This window comes from Odocoileus virginianus, chromosome 1 (assembly GCF_023699985.2).
Source record: "Odocoileus virginianus isolate 20LAN1187 ecotype Illinois chromosome 1, Ovbor_1.2, whole genome shotgun sequence".
NCBI lineage: Eukaryota > Metazoa > Chordata > Mammalia > Artiodactyla > Cervidae > Odocoileus > Odocoileus virginianus.
The window spans coordinates 32,548,282-32,570,672 of NC_069674.1; the positions used below are offsets into that span (position 1 = coordinate 32,548,282).

A 22,391-nucleotide genomic window follows, 5' to 3' on the forward strand; every position below is an offset into this window, starting at 1 on the left:
GCACAAGCTGAAATCAAGATTTCTGGGAGAAATATCAATAATCTCAGATATGCAGATGACACTACCCTTATGGTAGAAAGTGACAAAGAACTAAAGAGCCTCTTTATGAAAGTGAAAGAGGAGAGTGAAAAAGCTAGCTTAAAACTCAACATTCAAAAAACAAAGATCATGGCATCCGGTCCCATCACTTCATGGCAAATAGATGGGGAAACAATGGAAATAGTCACAGACTTTATTTTTTGGGGCTCCAAAATCACTGTAGATGGTGACAGCAGCCATGAAATTAAAAGATACTTGCTCTTTGGAAGAAAAGCTATGACAAACCTAGACAGCATATTAAAAAGCAGAGACATTACTTTACTGGCAAAGGTCCATATTTTCAAAGGTATGGTTTTTCCAGTAGTCATATATGGATGTGAGAGCTGGACCTTAAGGAAAATTGAGTGCTAAAGAATTAATGCTTTTGAATTGTGATGTTGGAGAAGACTCTTGAGAGTCCCTTAGACAGCAAGATGATTAAACCAGTCAATCCTAAAAGAAACTAGTCCTGAATATTCATCGGAAGGACTGATGCTGAAGCTGAAGCTCCAATACTTTGGCCACCTGATGTGAAGAACTGACTCACTGGAAAAGACCCTAATGCTAGGAAAGATTGAAGACAGGAGAAGAGGACGACAGAGGATGAGATGGTTGTATGGCATCACCAACTTGAAGGACCTGAGGCCAAGCAAGCTCCTGGAGTTGGTGATGGACAGGGAAGCCTGGCGTGCTGCAGTCCATGGGATCGCAAACATTCGTACATGGCTAAGCAACTGAACTGACTGAAATTGAACACATTGTTATCAAGTGGATATACTAAGAATACTACCACTGAGCATAAGATGTTCCAGGAGAGCATAAGGAAATTGTTCCACCATTATGACCAACTCATGATAACATCTAGATTGAATTTTTCACGTATTGCTAATATCTATAAGATTGTGGGTACTAAATTAAGCACTTGACCCCTGATGCCACAAATCCTAAATTGTTCCTGGAGAAAATGAGGCTGCCTGTGGACACTTTTGATTGGAGGTGGACTGGTCCTCTCTAAAGTCCCTTCAGCTTCATATAACTTGCCAAGCTGCTCATCTGACTTCCAAAATAAACACCCTACCTTTTATGGTCATTCAAAGTCAAATCTTCCAGACTTTCACTGTATAGCACAATCCATAATCCCTACTCTTCAAATTCTAATTCATCAAGTCAGAGAAGTGATTTTTAGGAAATATTATCTAAGAGGCATGTATCCCTAAAGGCACTCCAAACTTTATTATTGGATAAAGTTGGATCAAATTTGTTAGCCATTCAGAATCTGACAACACAGACTTGCAGTCTAATGTGATGGCTTCAGTTTGTTTCCAATGGTTAGTACAGAAAACCAACAGTTTCAAATCTAGAAACAATATTCTGTGTATTATTCAGTATCTGATAAGAAACAGGTGAAACGAATTACTATACTGTTCAGTAGCATATATGTAAATACATAATACAGGTTTAATTAATTTTATCTGATTACTTGAAAATTAGCTCTAGAAGGTTAGAATATTATCATATTACCCACTTGACTTTTCTTTTTGGTATTTGTTTTTTTTTTATCTTATGCTCCTTCCCCTAACTCAGGTAGTTAGAATATTTCATTCTCATTGTATCAGTTAGTGACCAACATGCTAGAAATAAAATGAGATAAAATATAGCCATAGAATTTTGAGTTTCAAAACCCAAACAATTTGGAAGACTGCAGAATATGTAGATAAAAGCTGTTCTTCCCATGTTAGCTCCCTCTCCACGGCAAAATTCCATAGGCTAGGAAGAAAATGAAAGTGAGAGGCAAAAAAGAAGAGTCTACACATCACTGAGACATCGCTGAGAAAGGATGTTTGCTTTATCGATGTCCACGAAATAAACCCAGTGTTGGGAGAAAAATGACAAAAACTTCAAATGAATCAGGGCTCTCTAAAAGAAAGACTTGAGTAGGCATGTAGGCTAAGAGCAGCTCACAGAGTTGTCCTTAGCCTAGGGCAGGACAGGAGAAGCAAAATTTCTCCAGTGAAAAATGCAGAGAGCCAGCAGACAGAATGTGTCCTTGGAATGAGGACAAGGAGGCTGCAGTGGCAACCTGCAAGGACCAGTGACCACAGAGCGGACTGGAAGAAGGACATCTCAGCGGCTGCCAGCAGGGATTGCTGATGACGCGGAGGCCAGATGGCCCCCCACCTGGCAATTCGTAGACACAGTCCTGGAGGAGAGTCGGTGAAAGCTGATTGAGATTGAGTTTCTGCCACTTGATGGAACGGGGGCCCAGAATACAAATTAAGTTCAGCTAGAGAAAAATACAGAAAACTCTTTCTTGCATACTTGAGCACCTGAGCTTATACACTGAGATTTCTTTCTGTTACAAGACAATAAATGACTCATAGGACAACTCTTACTAATCAAATATTGCATTCTAATTATTGTATTAACATAATCTACCTAATTATTTTATTATCTCCTACTCTATATTTCCTAACTAAACTACATATCATTATTTTATTTATAGACTGCCCTTTGTTCCAGAATCACTGTACATGTTAATATCTACCATGAGAATATTTGTGTACTCAACCCTGGGTTTCCTCTCTACTTGTTTTTTTGTCCTCCCCTTAAGCTTGTCAACAGTGATGACAGCCAATTTTGACTGGAAATAATGTAATCTTTTTATATATAACAACAATAGTTTATCCATCTCAGAAGTATAATAAAGTCTGACGGTCTTCCCTTCTTTTACCAATTGTGTGTCTCTTTTCCTTTTAAGCTCTGTAATTCTCAAGTCTGTAGTCATATTTTAAATTATTATGATCAACATTTCAGCCCTCATACTCTAAGTCCAATTTCCCAACATTTCCATCTGGTTAGACCAAGTGTCACACGGCTGTGGATCTAAATTCTGGATCTTAATTTTCCTTAATATAGCACACAGCACCTTCATGGGGCAGCAAAGTCTGCTAAGGAAAGCTGAGAAAACACTTCCATTGCCCAAATGTGGAACCAACATACTTCATTGAGAAAGGGAAAAATGGGAAAGGGTAGAGATGATGAATTCCACTGAGGCTAGCCATAATGTATACACAAGGTTATATATTCCAGAAGGAACTATAGTTCAATTTAATTATTTATATTTCTCCTGAATTCTGTTGTTGTTATTAATATTATTATCATTACTAATGTTCAGCCTAAGGTTAGATTGGTTCTAAATTGTATGAATGAACAATTCATTTTTTTACCAAGGTTCTCCATTTGTGACAACCACCATTACCTTGTGCTTCATACTGTTTCCTGTAAAAATGAGATGATGTCCTTCTTGTATATCCAGTTACTTCCAAAGTTTAAGAAACACTAGCTTTTGAAAACATAATGCAAACTATAAGGAATGGGAAGGTAGACAGTCTAAAATTTATTGTCTATATATATGAATTTCAACATTCACTATATTATTCATGTTTTCTTCCTACAGATTTGATGTCAATAGTTTCCTATGATGCAAATACATCTCATTTCTTTTTTCTTAAAGTCTGCCACTCCTGTGAGTTTTAACTGGAAGACAATGTGTCCTCTGACATCTACTAATGGACAATGATCGCAGATGAACGCAGGTGGGAAATGCTATTTCAGGGTAATAGCTCACACCTGGAAAGGTCTATTTTTTTCTCTAAGATCTTTTTACACAGCAGTGAAAATAAACTAATTAGGTCAAAGCATCACATTGGGACCCATGAGCTTTAACAATCTCTCTAGTTTGTGTCCCCACAAGAGACCACTGTCCAAAGGCAAACAAGCAATAAACTCCAAACCAGAATAGGAGCTCTTGGCTTAACTATTTCTCCTTTTAGAATAGTCTCTCCTCCAGTTCAGTGCATATGAATTTCTGCATGATTCACAGAGGAGAAAACTGGGATAGAAAAATAAGTAAAATGCAAGAAAGGAAAGAAAAATAAGAAGAAATGTTTTCTCCTAGAAAAAACATTCCATAGCCTGTGCTCAGACCCAAGTGCTTCAAGGTCCTGCTTATGAGAAACAGGGCTCACAACCGTGGCTCAGAAATGTGATTTGTCAGCCTCCCTGGGCTTCAGTGAAAACTCCACACTGACCACAGTGAAAGAGATGAAAATTCCAGGCATGGACACACCTGCTTTTATTCCTTTGATAGTTTTACCCACTGCACAAAAGGAGAAAAGGAAAAAAGTAAAACTAATAAGAACGTGCTATCTTTTCTCTGGTAGATCCCTCCTGTGGTTTAGTTAAACTCTCCCAGGAAACTTGACCTCATCACCACCTTTAGGACACAAGTGCAGGATCTGAGGGAGTTGGACCTCCAACAGCAGTGGAACCATTTTTAATTGTTTCACCAGTGCTTCTTCTAAATGTAACTGAAGCAAGTCTAGCTTTGATTCATTGGAATCCCTTAACAAATACTTTCTAGCTATTCTTCCCTTACCTAAACTTTTGGGCACTTAAATTTTCCATTTGTTTAACAAACAGTTGTTGATCATCTATAACACACCTGCATGACAAAAATGTAAGGAGATGTAAAGACATAACATTCTAGGCCCTCAACAGTAAGCAATGGTATGACACAGGCCTACCCTGTATTTAAAAGTGAAAGTGTTAGTCGCTCAGTCATGTCTGACTCTTTGCCCATGGACTGTAGCCTGACAGGCTCCTCTGTCCATGGAATTCTCCAGGCAAGAATACTTAAGTGGGCTGCCATTCCCTTCTCCAGGAGATCTTCCCAATCCAGGGATCAAACCCAGGTCTCCCACATTGCAGGCAGATTCTTTACCATCTGAGGCACCAGGGAAACCCCAACTGTATTTAACTGAAACTTAAAATGAATTTTTTTAAAAAAATATTAAATTAAAAGAACATAATTTCTCAATTATAAAATTGATCATAATCTCATCACTTATCTTAACATTTCATGCTTTTTTCAAACTTTGTCTACTTGCATAAACCATCTTCTTATGTTTTAATCCTGTTATACAAGTATTACTGTATGTTTGCTCATGGTCTCAATACTGAACTAATTTTGATGATTATAAAATGTCATATTACTTCTACCATTGAGTATTCAGCTATATTTTTTTAATTAATCATCATTTCATCCAATACTCATTTATCAAGCACTTACTACATACCAGGTAATAGTGCGGGCTATCAGGAATACAATGTGTTTTCTATGCTCCAGAGGTAACAAAGTGGGAGACAGACTAATTTATAAACAAGGAATTAAATGCAGTGAGAGATGTGCTCAGAGATCTGCTAGTAGATTGAACCATATTACACTGAGTGTCCTGAGGGCTAAAAATGACCAAATAATAGCTGTCTGATATAGCTCAACTGAATACAATGTGTATGGAACTCCTGGTGATAGAAGACAGACAGTTTCAGAGAAAAGGTAATATTTGAACAGAATTCTGAAGAGATTTGGATTTTACACGGTACACAGACAGGGAGAGCAGTGCTGCTCCATCTTTTATCTATTTTAATTCAACCAAAGGACATGACACTCTCTGTGAACAATGGCTTATCACTGTCACGACGCTCAACAAGAGGTCACCACCTCTGGTTGGGGGATATGAGTATTTCTGAGAAATGGGAGAGGGACCTGTACAGCCTGAAAAACTTCCAGATAATACTGATTATGATCCTCTTCTCACTCTTCTCAAGTCCCCTTCCTGCATCCTCTAAAAAGTCAGAGCTGGAGGTATAAGACCCACCCACCCACCGTATGACTGAAGCCTGGAGGGGTAGTTGGGCCGTAATAAGAGATGGATATGGAAACAGGCAGGATCCAGACTGTGAAAGGCCATGGAAATCGAGTTAGGAAATTTGACTTTGCAATTGATGGGGAACCACGGAGGGTTTTGAAGTAGAAAGGTGAAATGACTAAATTGGGACTTAGAATAACATGTCTGGGAATGAAGCAGTGGACAGACTAACAAGGAAGAGATTGCAGATGAAACGAACAATTCCCCAGGACAGAGACAAAACTGTTCAAGTTCAGGCAATGGCAGAAGGGTTATTCTTTTTAAAATTTTCCCTATAAAATCAATTATCAGGAATGGTGTTACTTGGCAAAATGTCACAACTATTTTCATTTCTCTTAAAAGCTATTTCCAAATTGTTCTCTAAAAATGGTAAGTGTACACATATACAAGTATATTATATTCACACACACACACACACACACACACATATATATAAGGTATGAATGGTATTCCATTTTAAATGTCTCTACAAAACTGAGCATTATCCTTGCCACGCTAGACAAGTAAATGTACATTTATGATGTTTCTTTAAGTTATTAAAAAAAACTATAGTTTATAATGTCAAGAGGTGCAATAGTTCCAGTGTACATATATAATTGTAAACACACCTGAAGAAACACAGTATGCAATCTGGGCAATCTTTATAGAGGCATTAACATACCAAGATATGTCTTGAGGGGAGCTATCAGGATGAATGGAGTAATAAAAATCTTGTCGTCTGAGAACTGCTTGAAAGAATTGGTGCTATTTACATTGGAGAACAAAATACTAAAAGGATAAGAAATGACTGTCTTTAAATATTTGAAGATCTGTCATAGTGAAAATATTAATGTTTTGATTGATTCAGGAGATGTCTTCTAGGATTCATCTACGATGAATGAACATACATTTAGTGGCATTAAATGTAGATTCATCCTGAGGCCATGGGCTTTAGGAATTAGAACTGATCAACAGGGACTTAAGTTGTTGAATGAAGTAATAACCCTCCTACCACTGCATCCTAATCTAAGGTCTCAGGAACAGTTGTGAATGGAGGACTGTGTGTGTGTGTGTGTGCTTAAGAAAAAGAGAGAGAGGGAGTGGTGATTAAAGTGAGAGAAACGTAGCGTGATAGGCACCAAACACTAATGATGAGGTGGATTAACCCAGAAACTTTCCTTCCCTCAAAGACTGGACAGTTCTTCTTTCTCATCTGACAGAGGACTGGATGATGACCCATTTTTTTGATGCTAAAAAGGCAGAATCCTCAGGGTTGTGCAACCATTCCACACCCACTAACTCTGTTTTCAACAAGCTCACCATGACCAACGCCCTCGACTCCATGGGAATTTTTGTCCTTAGCTAAATGCATTCTCTGCAGTAATCGATACCCACCTCTCCCTCATTAAAACTAGTTTTCCTGGTCCTTCTCCCCCCAAAATTGTTTCCCCCTTTTTCCACTGAACTGTAAGCTCATTTCAGTGTACCTAGATCTCAGTATAGCACCTCACAAAATGTAGGTCTTCCTTTCATTCTTTACCAGGTCATTCTTCTCTACCTGACCTTTTAAATACAGGTATTTCTCAGGCAAATTTTTTTTTTTTAAATCAGTTTCTGATTTCTTCTTACTTGTTCTTTGACTTTGATGAATCATCTTCAGGGTAACCACAAGTTCTAAAGTCTCATAGCTAACATCTATGCTGATATTCTAAAGCTGTAGATGTTAAACTTTTGGTCCAAATAACCCTTCAGACACTTAAAAAGTAATAAGGACCCAAAACAACTTTTGTTTATGTGCATTGTGGTTATAGATATTAATCATGCTAGATATTAAGATAAAAATTATTGATTCATTAAAAATAATAGAAAAAATTCCATTGGATATTTATAAAGCATGTTTTTATGATATCTTTGAAAGTAAACAATCAGTGGGAGAGAGGCATTACTGTACATTTTTCAAATGTGTGGCTTAATATAGGCAGCTGGATATATGCATTCAATCTCTTATGATACTGTTTTGTTTGAAGTATGTGAGGAAAATCTGGCTTCACAAAAACAAAAATATATATATATATATACATATATATATATATATATATTTGAGAAAGGGAATAGTAGTTCAACAGCTTTATTAGATAATTATGGATATGCTTCAATACGAGACCAAAACTTGGGAAGTGATAGATGCTTAAAAGTTGATTTCAATATGGAATCTGAAAACAGATTGTTATAAACTGAATCATGTCCCTCCAAATATATGTTTGAAGCACTAACCCCAGTGTGATTGTTTTTGGACATAGAGCTTTCAAAGAAGCAACTAAGATTAAATGGGGTTTTAAGTGTGAAACTCTGCTATAAAGTGACTGGTAGCCTTATAAAAAGGAGAGAGATAACAGGGATAAAAAAGTCTCTGTGAGGACCCAGCAAGAGGATGGCCATCTGCCAGTCAAGGAAAGAAGGCTCAGGAGAGATCAAATCTGCTGACACCTTGATCGTGGTTGGACAAACAATGGTCGGAACTTTGAGAAAACAAATTCCTGTGGCTTAAGGCATCCTGTTTGCGATATTACGTTATGGCAGCCCTAGCAAATGAACACACCCATCAGTGAAATGGACTCTATAACATTAAAATCGGGATGGGGAATACATGTAAAACCATGGCTGATTCTTGTCAATGTATGACAAAAACCACTACAATATTGTAAAGTAATTAGCCTCCAACTAATAAAAAATAATAATAATAAATAAATAAAATAAAATCCATTGGCTCAGCTTTCACTTTGAATGGATCTGTTATCTACATCTAAGTTTGTAAAATCATATCTAGGTCATTTAGAAAACATTAATTCACTGAGACAGATTTTCCAAATGTTGACATATTTCATTATACTAAATAAAAAAGTCATACTTAAAAAATATTCCAGTCCCATCAAGAATGTCTTTATTAGATGTCAATCTTACAGTGACAGACATGAGTTATCCAACTTTTCGGTTTTCACCAGAAAATGTGAATTTTATTATTGATAACAAATATTGTCAGTAGTTTTTCTTCACATGAAGGGTTCATTTTATTCATATTTTGATATGTCAGCCAGACAACCAAATCCGAACAATCACAAGTTTGTCTATCTTGCTCTTTCAGGTAAAGATGAAGCTCTAAGAAAAAACTGTCTAGTTCAGCTCCCAACTGAAGACAGCCACACGTTTTTTTCCCTTTTCCCTCCCCTCCCTGAGACAATTTACATGGAGTGCAAGTTCTTTTTGTACTCCTCCCATCTGGTCACAAGATTATTAAAAAGATGAGTACCCAAGGGTTGAAATTACTAATTAAATTACTAATTATTAAAATTAGTAATATACTGACTTTTAAAGGTTTCTTTTGCAAGTGAGGAATATAATGACCACAGGTGACTATAGCAAAACCATCAAGGGTTTTACCGAACATTGCTTTTGCACCACTAGTAAAAAGACCAACACAATAGGGAAAAAATAACATCTTAATAATATGAAATTAGATTTGATCTTGTGAATTTCCAGAAATGTCCTGGGGGAGGCCTAGAGGTCAATGAACCTCACTTTGAGTTTGGTTGTGTTAGAGAATCGGAAGGAATAGAGGTTATAAATTTAGAAGCAAACAGAGGACTTTTAAGAAATGTTTGGGGGTGTCTGTGCTCTTTTCATAGTCTATATTTAAAGGTAAGAAATCAAGTAAGTTATAAATTAATTTCAATTTTTTTCTTTTGATTGAAAATCCATCACCAATGCTCTTATTTAGTTCAGAAAACATCTCTCAATCAAATTATTTCAATATGTGCCTGAATGTTATGCACTGAACCAGTCTCCTTCCAATTTATTCCTCCTAGAGCCAGAGTTAATTCACTTATAGTTCTTTAGTAGTTCTCCATTGCCCTCAATATAAAGTTCCCCAATGCTTTCTCATAGTTTGATTCTTCCTAATTGGACCCTCTTAACCTTTTCCTCTTTTGTCATTTATCACAGCTACATCAAATTTCATGATAAAGTTAAGCATATCTTCAGTTTCTTAAATATCATATTCTTTCTCTCCAGACTCCTAGTCATCACATATGTTATCCTCTTTGAATGAAATTCTTTCTTTTTTCATGATATTCACTTTCTATTCCTGCCATTTAAAGCTGTTGTTTCAACACTTCATCATTGTTCAATTCTGCTTCAGTAGCATCTGTACCTCTTTTATCACAGCATTTATTACAGTATATTGGAATCGATTGCTCCACAGAATGTAGCCCCTGTTAGCTATTAAGCAATATGAGACCGAGTACTGTTAGTAGTCATCAGACAATCAACTAAGACAGTTACCTGTTGACTTGGTTTTATAGAATTTTAATTGTAGAGATGTTTAAAGAATGGGTTGATATCCATATTAGAATATGATAAATGTGTTTTGTTTAAATGACCTATGTTCCAGTATGTACATTATTCAAATTGAAAAATATAGCTCTGAGAATTTCACAGGTATTGCTTTATATTTTTATTGTTTCCATTTCCAACATTTTCAAATAAGATGTAAACCAACTGAAGTACCTAGAGCTTGTCAGATTTACCTTATAATGCAGCTCACTGTTATACAAAATAGAAACAGGGGTGACTGTATGATCATACAGAAGGATACATGTTACAAAAGTGTACAGTTTTGAAAGATTTTCAGACATATCAAAGACTAAAAAGAGGGGGGGGGGAGAGAGAGAGAGAGATATGGGTGTCTTTTTCAATTATTAGATAACTGGTATTTCTAGAAATATGATAAAATATATACTTATATATATATATATATATTTCTCTATAAATATGTGAGAAAAGAGCCACAACAGCAATGAAGTAAAAATTACTCTAGCAGCAAACAAAAAAAGAATCGGAATTTTTTAATTAAAATGCATCAGTATTATCTTTTTAACACTCAAAGAATTCCTTTATACAAAGATTCTTACAAAAATGGACAAAGATTTTCTCACATTTTCCTATTCTTAGACTCTCATATTTGTTTCCCATGTGAAAAATACACATTCATTGCCAGCTTGTAATAATTCATTCACAATTTACTATCCTCAATACTGGAGCCTTGGCATTGCTAGGGTAGCACATGGCATTACTAGAGTAGTGGGTGAAATGTTGATTTGCCCAGCTCAGTCCTTCTCGCCTGTGGATGTTAACAGTCTGAAGAGTTTTCTCATCTGGAGACAAAAGGCGGTCAGTCCAAGGTTCAGACTGAAATTCATCAAGACATCTGGTCCTCTGAATGCTGTTTGAGTGTGCAGTGCACCCCACAGGGGCAGAGGGACAAGGCTCTGCTTGCAACAGGACATTCCTGAACTGTGGCAGAGTATGTGGGAAAAGGGCTGAGAGAAAGAATTCTGTGCTATCCCCTAGGGACTTGGGGTCCTTATGCAATTTAAATATGTGTGAAATATTAGCAGATGCTGGTTTATGATCAAAACCATCCAATGACACTGACTTGGGGAAAATAAACATGAAACAAACTGTGACAAAAGTACTGGGAGACACTGGGGGATTTGCTCAGAGACCACGCTCTACACCAAAGCAAACTTGAAAGAACACGACTAGCTTAAAACGCCAAACTGGGGTTTTTCTGTATTCATCATGTACACTTGACAATGAAGGTATCTCCCATGGAGCTATTTCCACTTAAAAGAAGTAATATTATAAACGCAAGGGAGACCTGTAAATAAACAGTACATTGCTCCTTACAATATTTTCCAAAGAGAGGAGTGTATTCTACGGCTGCAGGAAAAATGATGACAACATTTAAATTTAGCTTGGTAATTTCAGTTTTAAGAGTCAAGCCCAAAATTAAATCAATCATCAGCATCTTGAAAATGCTAACATGTAAATCACTTTTCAATGTTATAGAAGTTTCATAGAACATGAAGAATTTCTAAATTCTTTCTTCCATTTGATTTTTACTAAATGAATACCCTTGTCTTTAAGACATACAAGTGTTATGAAAATGAAATTTGGATAGGATTTTATATTTTGGGTAGGTTGACATGTAGAGAATATATTTCAGTTTAAGTAAATAGTATATGTATAAGAAATAGAGGTTAATTTTTATTTTATTTTTTCCCTTCATTCATTAAAGCATTATGATTGAATACAAACCTAATTATGTGCTCTTTTCATTTTAGACCTAGGAGATACTTTCTTATTAATTAAAAAAATACAATCCACTATTGATACACCTAAGATAATTTACATATAAATAGATAAGTCAGTTTTTCTAGTAGTCATGAACAGATGTGAGACATGAATCATAAAGGCTGAACACTGAAGAATTGATGCTTTCAAACTGTGGTGCTGGAGAAAACTCTTGAGGGTCCTTTGGACAGCAAGGAGATCAAACCAGTCAATTCTAAAGGAAATCAACCCTGATTATTCACTGGAAAGACTGATGCTGAAGCTGAAGCTCCAATACTTTGGCCACCTGATGCGAAGAGCTGACTCACTGGAAAAGGCTGACTGAGGGCAGAAGGAGAAGGGGCTGATAGAGAATGAGACAGTTGGATGGCGTCACTGACTAAATGGACATGAGTTTGAGCAACCTCTGGAAGATAGTGAAGGACAGGAAAGCCTGGCATGCTGCAGTCCATGGAGTTGCAAATAGTCAGACACAACTGAGTGACTGAACAGGAGAAGTCAGTACTATTTTCAGGTCATTCTCTTACTTCCAAAATAAAATTGGCAAGTTATAAAAAATGACATGAAACAGGAAGGGAGGAAGACTATAAGGGAAAGACAGAAGAATGTGAAAGAAATTTACTGAAATTTATTAGGGAATTTTAAAAAGAATGGTGTAGCAGAGGAAGTGATTGAGAAGGTTGATTTGCCTGCTATTCACAATCCAGGGTGGATACATGATACAGCAAGGCAATAGGGTCAGGGTTAATGTGCTGAAAACGACGACGTGATTTGGGTGAATGGTGCTGTATAGAATCACAGGATGGGTCTCCGCAGCACGCGCACAGTGAGATTTTGTTGTGCTGAATAACAAAGACTCTTAGGAGAGCTGAGTTACAGAGACAATACTGTGACAGAAAATAGAAAACATCTTCAGTATAAAAGTAGCTAGAACATATAGCAGTGGTAGGTGCACAGTAAATAGGCGATGTTGGCACTGGGGTCAACATGAAGGTAGAATCCAAGTGTTTGCTTCAACTCTTTCATCACTGTATGCCATATTCCTCTGGATATTAACTACCCCACAGAGAGTTGTTTATTGAATAGATGCTGAGAAACATTGCCTCCTGCAAGAATTACAAATCTGTGGCCTTGGGAATACTGTCTGTGTGTGTGTGTGTATGTGTGTGTTTTCATTCCAATATCCCTTTGCAAAGTTGCAAAATGTTCTTTATAATGAGAGTGAATAGGGCAAGATAAATTTCTAGCAACCTAGATGGAGGGGCTGAGCCAAGATATTATTGTTTATTACTGTGTTTTTCACTCCATTATATGCTCAGTTTGCACCTGTTACATAAATATAAACATAGCAGAGAAGAGCATAAAGAAGAGGAAACAATATACAAATATGCAATACAAAGAAAACTAATTATATACACCTTTGAAAAACAATAGGGAGTGAGAAACAATTCTGAAGTTTTACTAGAAAAATTGAATCAAATTGTCCCCACTTTGAGTAAACTTTGTTTTCAATGTTTTCTTTTTTTTCAAGACAAATCTGTGATAGCAGCAGATATTAACTGTGGAAGTAAACTAGCAAGATGCATGCCACACTAAAGCACAAAATAGTTAGCTCTGTCTTAAAGCTGTGGAGAAAAAAATGTCCTTCACTTATTTGCCTTTAGATTAAGTGGTAGATTAAACCTGACTTCACAAATATTGTCAAGTAAGCTGACAATTTATTTTTAATTCCATTTACTTTGATACCTCTGATTATTTTCTTTAGTAGCTGGGTTTCAGATTTCCTATATGGGGCTGATTCCTGGTCTCTGCTTATGAAATGAAAGATGAAGTCAAATCCATCTGTAGGGATGGACTGTTTATTAAAGAGGGGATATATTTCCAGAGACATTACAAAAAAAATAAAAAAACCAACTCCAAATCAAATGCATCTTTCTTCCTATGGCATTTGTGCTTAGCTTCCAGAGTTAGGTTCAGCACCACAGAACCACACAGAAGAGATTGTGACCAAAATATCCCACCACTTTAATCATTTGTGATTGATTTGCAAGACAATGCTGATAGCATCATCTTAATTAGTTGCTCTGAATTGTATCTGACAAACCACTGGATAACATACTCACTCTTTTCATATAGGTCTTATGTTGAACCAGACTCTTCATATGTCTTATTTCATGTGGGTTTCATTCAGTTCCATCAAGAGGTTAATACCACCTACAATTTGGAGATGACAACTTTAGAGACATTATTAACATGCACAGAGTTACAAACCGAATGGCGGTTGTGCTAGGGCCTGAGTTCCCAAGGTTCTGATCCCGAAGCTTCGTAGTTATGATGCTCCACTGACTTGAGAGTCAAGTTTTCATTGAAATAACATTACCTTCGGCATCAAAATCAACAGAAGACATTACAGTTTGTCAATGGCATAGATATCGCCAGAACTTCAGAAACACAGAGTAACGAACCATTTTTTCAGAAGCCTATAGGATAACCTACCACTTAAATGGGCTTCCCAGGTGGCTTCCCTAGTAGCGCAGATGGTAAAGAGTCTGCCTGCAATGCAGGAGACCAGGGTTCGACTCCTAGGTCGGGAGGATCCCTGGAGAAAAGAATGGCTACCCACTCCAGGATTCTTGCCTAGAGATATTCCATAGACAGACCATGCGGTTGCAAAGAGGCGGACTGGCTGAGCACTAAACAGCAAACCCAGGTGGCTCATTGGTATAGAATCTGCCTCTAAGGCAGGAGACGCAGGTGGTGGGTTTGATTCCTGGGTCAGGAAGATCCCCTGAAGTAGAATGGCAACACACTCCAGTGTTCTTACCTGGGAAATCCCAAGGACAGAGGAGCCTGGTGGGCTATAGTTCAGGGGGTCACAAAGACTCAGACATGACTGAGCACACACACACCATTTAAATATTTTTATCCATGAGAAGAATTAAGAAAGGCTTCTTATAGTTAAGCTTAGTGTGAAACAAGCAAGTTTATCTTAAAAGAATGTGGGAATTAATATATCCAAAATTAGTATATCTTATTGTGTTCAAGTTGAGTTCAAATGCTCTGATAGAAAATAAAGAGCAAAATCACTGTAAGAAGCAGTTTGCTTTTGATAGAAAGCCAAAATTTAAAATGCCAGCAGTATGTACCAGAACAGGAAGGGTTAGTAAACAAGGTGATAAAGTGTATCATTTTGTTATAAGAGCCAGTCAACATGGTAATAGGTTCCTTGAGAGTGAGATATATTTCCTGTCTGTCAAGGAGGGTAAAGAAAGACAAGTTAGTTCAGTTTCAACTGTCTTCCATCTTAGATGGGGGTTCTTGTGCTTAGAACATATGGAGACTCTGTAAGAAGCTTTCTGGGAGAAAGACAAACAACAAACTCAAATATCAATTTACGTGTGATCTGTAAGACTGGTATTTAAGTCGGCAGGATGCTCTTACATTAGGGGTTACGTTTAAGGTGTAGTCTGACAATGGACTTCTGATATCTCCAAAGAACTGCATGCTTCAGAGTCTAGGGAAATCTTAAACAACATTGAGCTAATGAATAAATCATATTCGCCATATACCCTTCCAACTGTATGATCTCAGGTTAGAAAGAAGGGCACACACTACTTTTAGACAAGGCAACAAGACTAACAGGAAGACTTTTGTAAAAGAGGAAGTCAAAGAATCGAGTGCCCTCTGGTCTAGGGGAGGTAGTTAGAGGCAGAGAAGTCAAGTCAGAGGTCTGACACTAAGGTCACCATTTAAAAGTTATAAGGTGGTGAAAACTAACCAGATGAGTTTGAGAAAATCCCGTGGCAAAAGATTTGCATCTTTTTCTAAAGGTGTAACCCACAATGATTGCATGCTTCTGAGAGAAGTCCTGTATACAGTAGACCACAAGCTACATACATAGCAACAATTCAGAAATGTCTGTGGGAAGCATCAAACAAAGAATGAGTCCTAGGACAGAATGCCTTCAGGGTGCTCTTACAAACATCCCTGAGCAGTTTTTCCCATTAAATATCTTTCAGTGGGTCTTGAAGTCTATGACAAATTTTTGGTCAAGTTGTTTCCACTGAAAAGTACTGATTTTAAAAACCAATAATTTGGAACTGCCACACACAAAACAAATGGTTCACAAATTTTCCTTCTGAAGATTTCATGATGCATTGTTATCATTAACCAGTCCTTTCCTACTAAAATTCAATAGCCAATTGAGACAAACTGTTCTGAGCCTGTTCTTCTGCCTCTGATTAAGACTGGTGGCAGGTACTGGGGAAAATGACATCCCTGAGCAGTGAGGTGAATTGACTCTGATATTCTATCTTGGGGCTTCCCAGGTGGCATGGTGGTAAAGAATGTGCCTGCCTATGAAAGAGATGCAGGTTCGATTCTGGGTCAGGAAGATCCCCTGGAAGAGGAAATGGCAACTCACTCCAGTATTTGTGCCTAGAAAATCCCATGGACAGAGGAGCCTGGTGGGCTACGGTCCATGATGCTGAGAAGAGTCAGACATGACTGAGCAACTGAGCATTCCATGTTGACTCCTGGAGTAGAAAAAATTTCCCAAATCTCACATGGTCCCAATAGGTACAGGGAGGGGGAAATTGAGTTGAAGACTAGAGGGCTGCCAAGTAGCTACGTTCATAGCAAGCAGAGTAACCAAGAAGCTAAGGCTACAGACTGGGGAGCCCAAAGCAGGAGCCTGGACAGAGGAAGGATCTTAGCATCAGGTTTACAGCATTAGTTAAAGAAGCGGAGTCCAGAGAACCAGCTTGGAAGAATGAGAACATCATGGTTATCCCCACTGGATAGTTTTAGCGATAGAGGCTACCAGTAGGTAACAAAGAGGAATAGAAAAGCCTCAGCAGTCACCAAGGCCAGAGACCCACAGAAAACAGCACCCCAACAACATAACTCACCATAACACATGAGGAAGGACCCAGTCCAAACTCAGAAGTTGGTCCTAGGAAAATAGATCCTTTTCCAATCTCATAAAGGTTACTGCGCTGATGGAGGGAGAAAAGTGGAAAACAGCATTGAGTGGGATTTTTGGGATTTGAATTGATCCCATATTTTCTTGAGACTGTTTCGAAATGTTTTGAAGAACAACAACAAAAGGTTTTAAATAAGGAAAGCTTGAGAACCTTGTATTTATTTTCAACCAGCCAGAATGGCAAGGCTCATGAGGATATTTAGATCACTTTGAGAACATAAAGAGGGAACAGATTTTGGCATACCTGCATTAGAGTATGCAAAACTCCAACCATGGTACATATGCCAGGCCCAGATGAGAGGATCCACCCCTTCACTCCTTTTCTACATTTAGCGCTTTGAACTTAGTAATTTTCCTAAAGATTGTGCAAGGCGGATGTACTGAACAGCCTTCTACCACACAGTCATCCTGCTGCTTCTCTACACTGAATCTCCCAGAAACCGCTTCTGACAGGTGGTGCCCTCATGGTACACAACTCCTTAAAAAGTGAGTGCAAGTCCAGAGCTCCCACCCCTTTTCTGGGGAGCAGCATTTGTGCTGGGCTGGCTGGTTCCAAGATTGTGCATGGAGGAGTTCTATCTTGCTATCGAGGCTATAAGTAGACCAGCCTAGCAATTCAAAGTGTGGTACCTCCATAATGAGGGAGCAGCCTGAAATGATGACTGATATTCATATGGTCCTAACTAAAAACAGGAATTCTTTGTAAACTAAGATCAAGGTGGCTCATGTCAGGTTCTCATCAAATAGCATTTACAAACAGTGAGCTCTAAACCTGGCTGAAAATGAACAATCATTCGTGGAGTTTTGGAAAAAGACTCCTAGTGTCATCACAGTCAGACCTAATAATATACGGTAAATGTATTAAACACATTCACATTGCTTTCCTTACAAATCAGTGCTGTGATGAACACGTCCAGTTTTCCAATATTCAAAATAGAAACCTGATTTTCAGCCGGGATGTCAGGTGGGCAGTCATTTGACAGGAAAGGCTGAAGTGTCCTGGCCACAGATAAGAGACAAGGTCTTTGCCCTGGACTTCTATGCAAAATAAATTGTCTAAGCTTTCTGACCCAAAGTTTCATCATCTCTAACATAGAGATAATTATCTATATTTACAATTATTATGACAATATGATAACAGTGCTCAATTCACACATAAAGGACACTGACATTATTGTCATTGGCTGAGCATCACCCCTTGGTTAGCCACACCCGTCACTAACTAAAGTGGCAAATCCTTGAACTGCACATGCTACGATTAGGAAATCTAACAGTGTCAAGTATAATCTCATAACTTAATATGTACATCAGTCATATCTCATTCTTCCATATGTCAGTTATATCTCGTTCTGTACTGCTATGTATTTTATTGATATATTTTATTTTTTATAGCATCAAATACCTGTCACAATTTTAACCATAATTACAACAAAATTATAATATATTGTTATTGCTGTAACAAAATCACTTAGCACTTGAGTTTGTTCTCTTATATGTTTCTGTCTCACAAAGCTCATGATTTTATACATGCAAATTATACAATGAATGCTTGATTCCCATGTTCATAGTTTTCAATAGCACATACGTGTCAGAAGTCATTTTGATGATAATGCTCGCTTCCTTTGGTCTGCATAATAGTTTTTTTTTAATTTGAACTTATTTTTTCCTTCTTACCTATACTGAGAAAATGAATACGTATCCCACCTCCTTAGTCATCAAAAGACAGATGACAAGATTATGGATTTTGTTTCACTGTCTACTTGCAGGCTGATCAAACGTCTTTTGAGACACTTCTGTCTCCACTCCAGATGGATACGCATCTCTTCTACTGAAGCTGTCCTTGACTACTGAGCACGAAGTGTAGGTATGATTGGCTTGCAATTGCTCATCTTATTAAGTACCTGGGAAACTGCTCTTTTGAGACACACCATTGCCAAACTCTTCCTTTCCCCTTCCCATCCTATCAAGACCTATTTTCATTCATTCTACAAGTAATTCTTGAGCCCGTTCAACCAACCACGCAATCTTATACTGAAGCTCCTCTACTGACCTTCTGACTGCAAAGAGGTACTGCGTTCCAATAAATTTTTTGTTTCTATTTTTTGTAATTTTAAATCTCTGAATATTATAAAAGTAAAATTATGTCTACTTATGAAATATCTTGTGATGTCTACTTATGAAAATATCTTTCTTGCAGTGCAATATTAATCATTACTAATCGCACAGAAATTATTCTATGCAAGGCACTAACTATAGGCTTTGAATGCATTAATTGTATATAGTGCTCATAACAACCCTAAAGTAAATTTTAAAAAAGAAACTTAAAGTAGAAAATTCCTTAAGGCCAAACTGCAAGAAACTGACAAAGCCAGAACTCAAATTCAGAGAACTGTACTTTGACCGTTATGCAAAACTAATGACCTTAACTTCCTGATTCTTTGCTCAGGGTCTAGTTAGGGTTAGGGAAAGGGAGAAAAAAAGTATCTTTCTAAAAATTTTTTTTTTGGCAGTGAAATTTACTTAGGCCAGCCATGTTTATTTTTTCTAAATCAGTTCCAAAACACTGATGATTAATAGAATTCACTTTTAGATCCCAACTCTAAGTTGTAGCCATTAGTTTTTTACAGTATTTTTAACTTTTTCTATACCCTTAAATGCAGGCGCGTGTGTGTACACACACATGTGTATCGTGTGTGTGTGTGTGTGTGTATCTTATATAGTCAGTAGAAAAAAGGGGAGTCCAAAATGATGGTTAAGAAAGCCCTGGAGAAAGAGAACACAGGAAAAATTCCAGGACTAGAGTGGTAACTTCTGGTGGGAAAAAAACACATCCCTGATGGATGGCAAGTATAAGCCCTATCTTCATAACACAGAACCAATCAGGCTCCAGTGGGAGGAGACAGAAAGTATCAAAAAGGGGAGCCCAGCAGGGTTGAGGCCACTTCTTTGGGTCAGCCAGTCCTCACCTCTTTGTGGTGTAATGTTTGCTGTCTGCTAATAAAACCTTGAGATGTAACTGAACTGTAACACTGGTCCATTATTTCAGATCTTTGCTGCGAGGAGACCACACTGAAGGAAAGGAACACACAACCTCACACACACACACACACACACACACACACACACACTTACCATTGACCTTTGAGAAATGAAGGGTTTAGGGGAGCCATCCCCTGCACAGAGGAAGATCCATGAACTGTGCTTCCTCTGTAACTGAGGTTCAGCACTGAGATTCAACCAGTGGCAGACACGTAGTACTGTTGTGTTTACTGTTTAAAGAAAAACCCTCATATAAATGGACTCATGCAGTTCAAACCCATGTTGTTCCAGGGTCAATTGCATGTATAAAACCTCCTACCACTGCCGTTACCTGCCTTGTCAATTGAGGTACTCCAATAGCCAAGAACATATTTTGGCTCAGCTCCAAGGGAGGCTTCATATTAGATCCTATTGCTTAGTCAATTGCATTAAAAGGAGACTCCTGTACATACAAATGCCTGTAACACGTTGCCAGGACAAATGGGATTCATCTGCATTCTAAATATGCTGAAATTTAACAGACATCACTTACAAATAAAGGGCTTTCTTTTCTTTGACCAGTCATTTTAATTTTGCTTCCTAAAAATGCAGAAACTATGAGAAATTCATTAGCAGCCCCTTCGGCAATGCACAGCAGATGGGAATTTGAAGCTTTAAGAGCTGCAGGAGGAAAAAGTTGCCCCTCCCTGGTAGTAGCCCTTTTATTTCAGGATAGACAGTGATCCAGGTTTAAAAATGACTTGTGGGTGATATATATAGGAAGTACAATATGTTCCAATTTGACAACAGGAACAAGACTTTTTTAGAGGAAAATATAATGCAGGGAGTCACTCATATTCAATTATATATTTTTAAAAGGCAGAGGGATTCAGTGATACAATGATAAATTATTTCACCAACAGAGGATTTAGGGAAGGCCAACCGACCGAATTTTCAGCAGAGGGAAAGTGTCAATTAGCTAAGCAAGTGATTTAACTCATGATTTCTTTTTTCACTGAATGACCTGCCTGCCTGAATAATTTAATGCCTATTTTAGCAATGGTTAGGATAGTAAAGCAATGGATCTGTTTGGTGAAACAATTAAGTGAAAAAAAAGAGTCTAACCCCTTACGGGTAGGAGGCTAGAGAGCATTCTCAGAGTTGAGTTTCAGTTACTCAAAGTTGTTTCTTCAACCTGAGTGCTGCTGCTCAATTGAGAGTAGTGAGTTGAGGTCAAGCAAAGTCAGTGATTCTCAAGCCTAGATGAACAGAAGCATCACGTGGTAAACATAAAAAGTTACCCATGTCAGGGTCCCATTCAGTATCAGTTCAGTCACTCGGTTGTATCTGCCTCTTGGTGACCCCATGGACTGCAGCACACCAGGCTTCCCTGTCCATCACCAACTCCTGGACCTTGCTCAAAATCATGTTCATTGAGTTGATGATGCCATCCAACCATCTCATCCTCTGTCGTCCTATTCTCCTCCTGCCTTCAATTTTTCCCAGAGTCTCATTAGAAACCAATTTCATTAAAATCTCTGCATGTCAGGCATCCGGGGAATGGGTATTTCTAAAAGCCACCCCTTTCCTGTACAGGGTGATTCTGATAAGCTGTATGGGTTGAGAGATCAGTTGGTGTTTTGGATACAAATTAAATCCAGTTCAAGGTAGACTTTGGTTGCTGAAAGTAGTCTGTTCTTGAGGTGTATCTTTTTATCACAAGATAAATTCTCCTTAACTTTTCTTGCTTATTGGGTTGGGAAAATAATAAAAGGTACTTTATAAATCTTAACCAAACACTACACTTTGTGAAATCATTGTAATTTATGTATGAGCCCCTTTCTTCGTTATCACAATGTGAATATAACCTTCTGAAAGGCATCCTTGTTTATATCTAGGTAAATGCTTGCCAAGATCTTGGCATTAAGATGATAAAGTCAAGCTTCTACGATCTCTTAATAGGATTTAGAAAGAAAAGGAGAGATTAATATCACAAGTGAGGTAGAAAGTAGAATTGACCTTTTGTATTAGAGGAAAGACAAGCTAAAAAAAAAGTTGTTCTATCTTAAAACAAGTAAAACACTTCATAATCCAACTGAAATCTTTTCCTGGATCAGCTTTTACCAAGTGGCTATTTATTGGTTTCTTTTAACTGAACATTTTATTACATATGTTTCTGAAATTTATAAAAGGCCATTAAAAGAAGGCTTAGAATGCCCAGTGTTAAATCTACACAGCAGGGCCTGGATACCTGGTTCAAAGAAATTAAGTTTATATCCACCATAAGCCAGATCTTCTTCTGTCTTTAAACTTTGGATTCTGTGTTGTGCTGTTCCCACTGAGACACTGTAAATTAAAGGATAAAATGT

The 22,391-nt window shown here is 37.6% G+C and overlaps 1 protein-coding gene and 1 long non-coding RNA gene across 2 annotated transcripts in view; one reads left to right on the forward strand and one right to left on the reverse strand.

Annotated features, from left to right (window-relative positions):
* LOC110145288 (uncharacterized) overlaps positions 1-9,178 on the forward strand; it is a 38,816-nt gene extending 29,638 nt beyond the window's left edge. The window contains exons 4-5 of the long non-coding RNA XR_002316174.2: positions 3,536-3,674; positions 8,971-9,178. This is a non-coding gene — a long non-coding RNA (uncharacterized lncRNA). The remainder of the gene's footprint in view (positions 1-3,535; positions 3,675-8,970) is intronic.
* Positions 1-22,391, reverse strand: part of KCND2 (potassium voltage-gated channel subfamily D member 2) — a 549,850-nt gene that overhangs the window by 349,598 nt on the left and 177,861 nt on the right. The gene's annotated exons all lie outside the window — the stretch shown is intronic.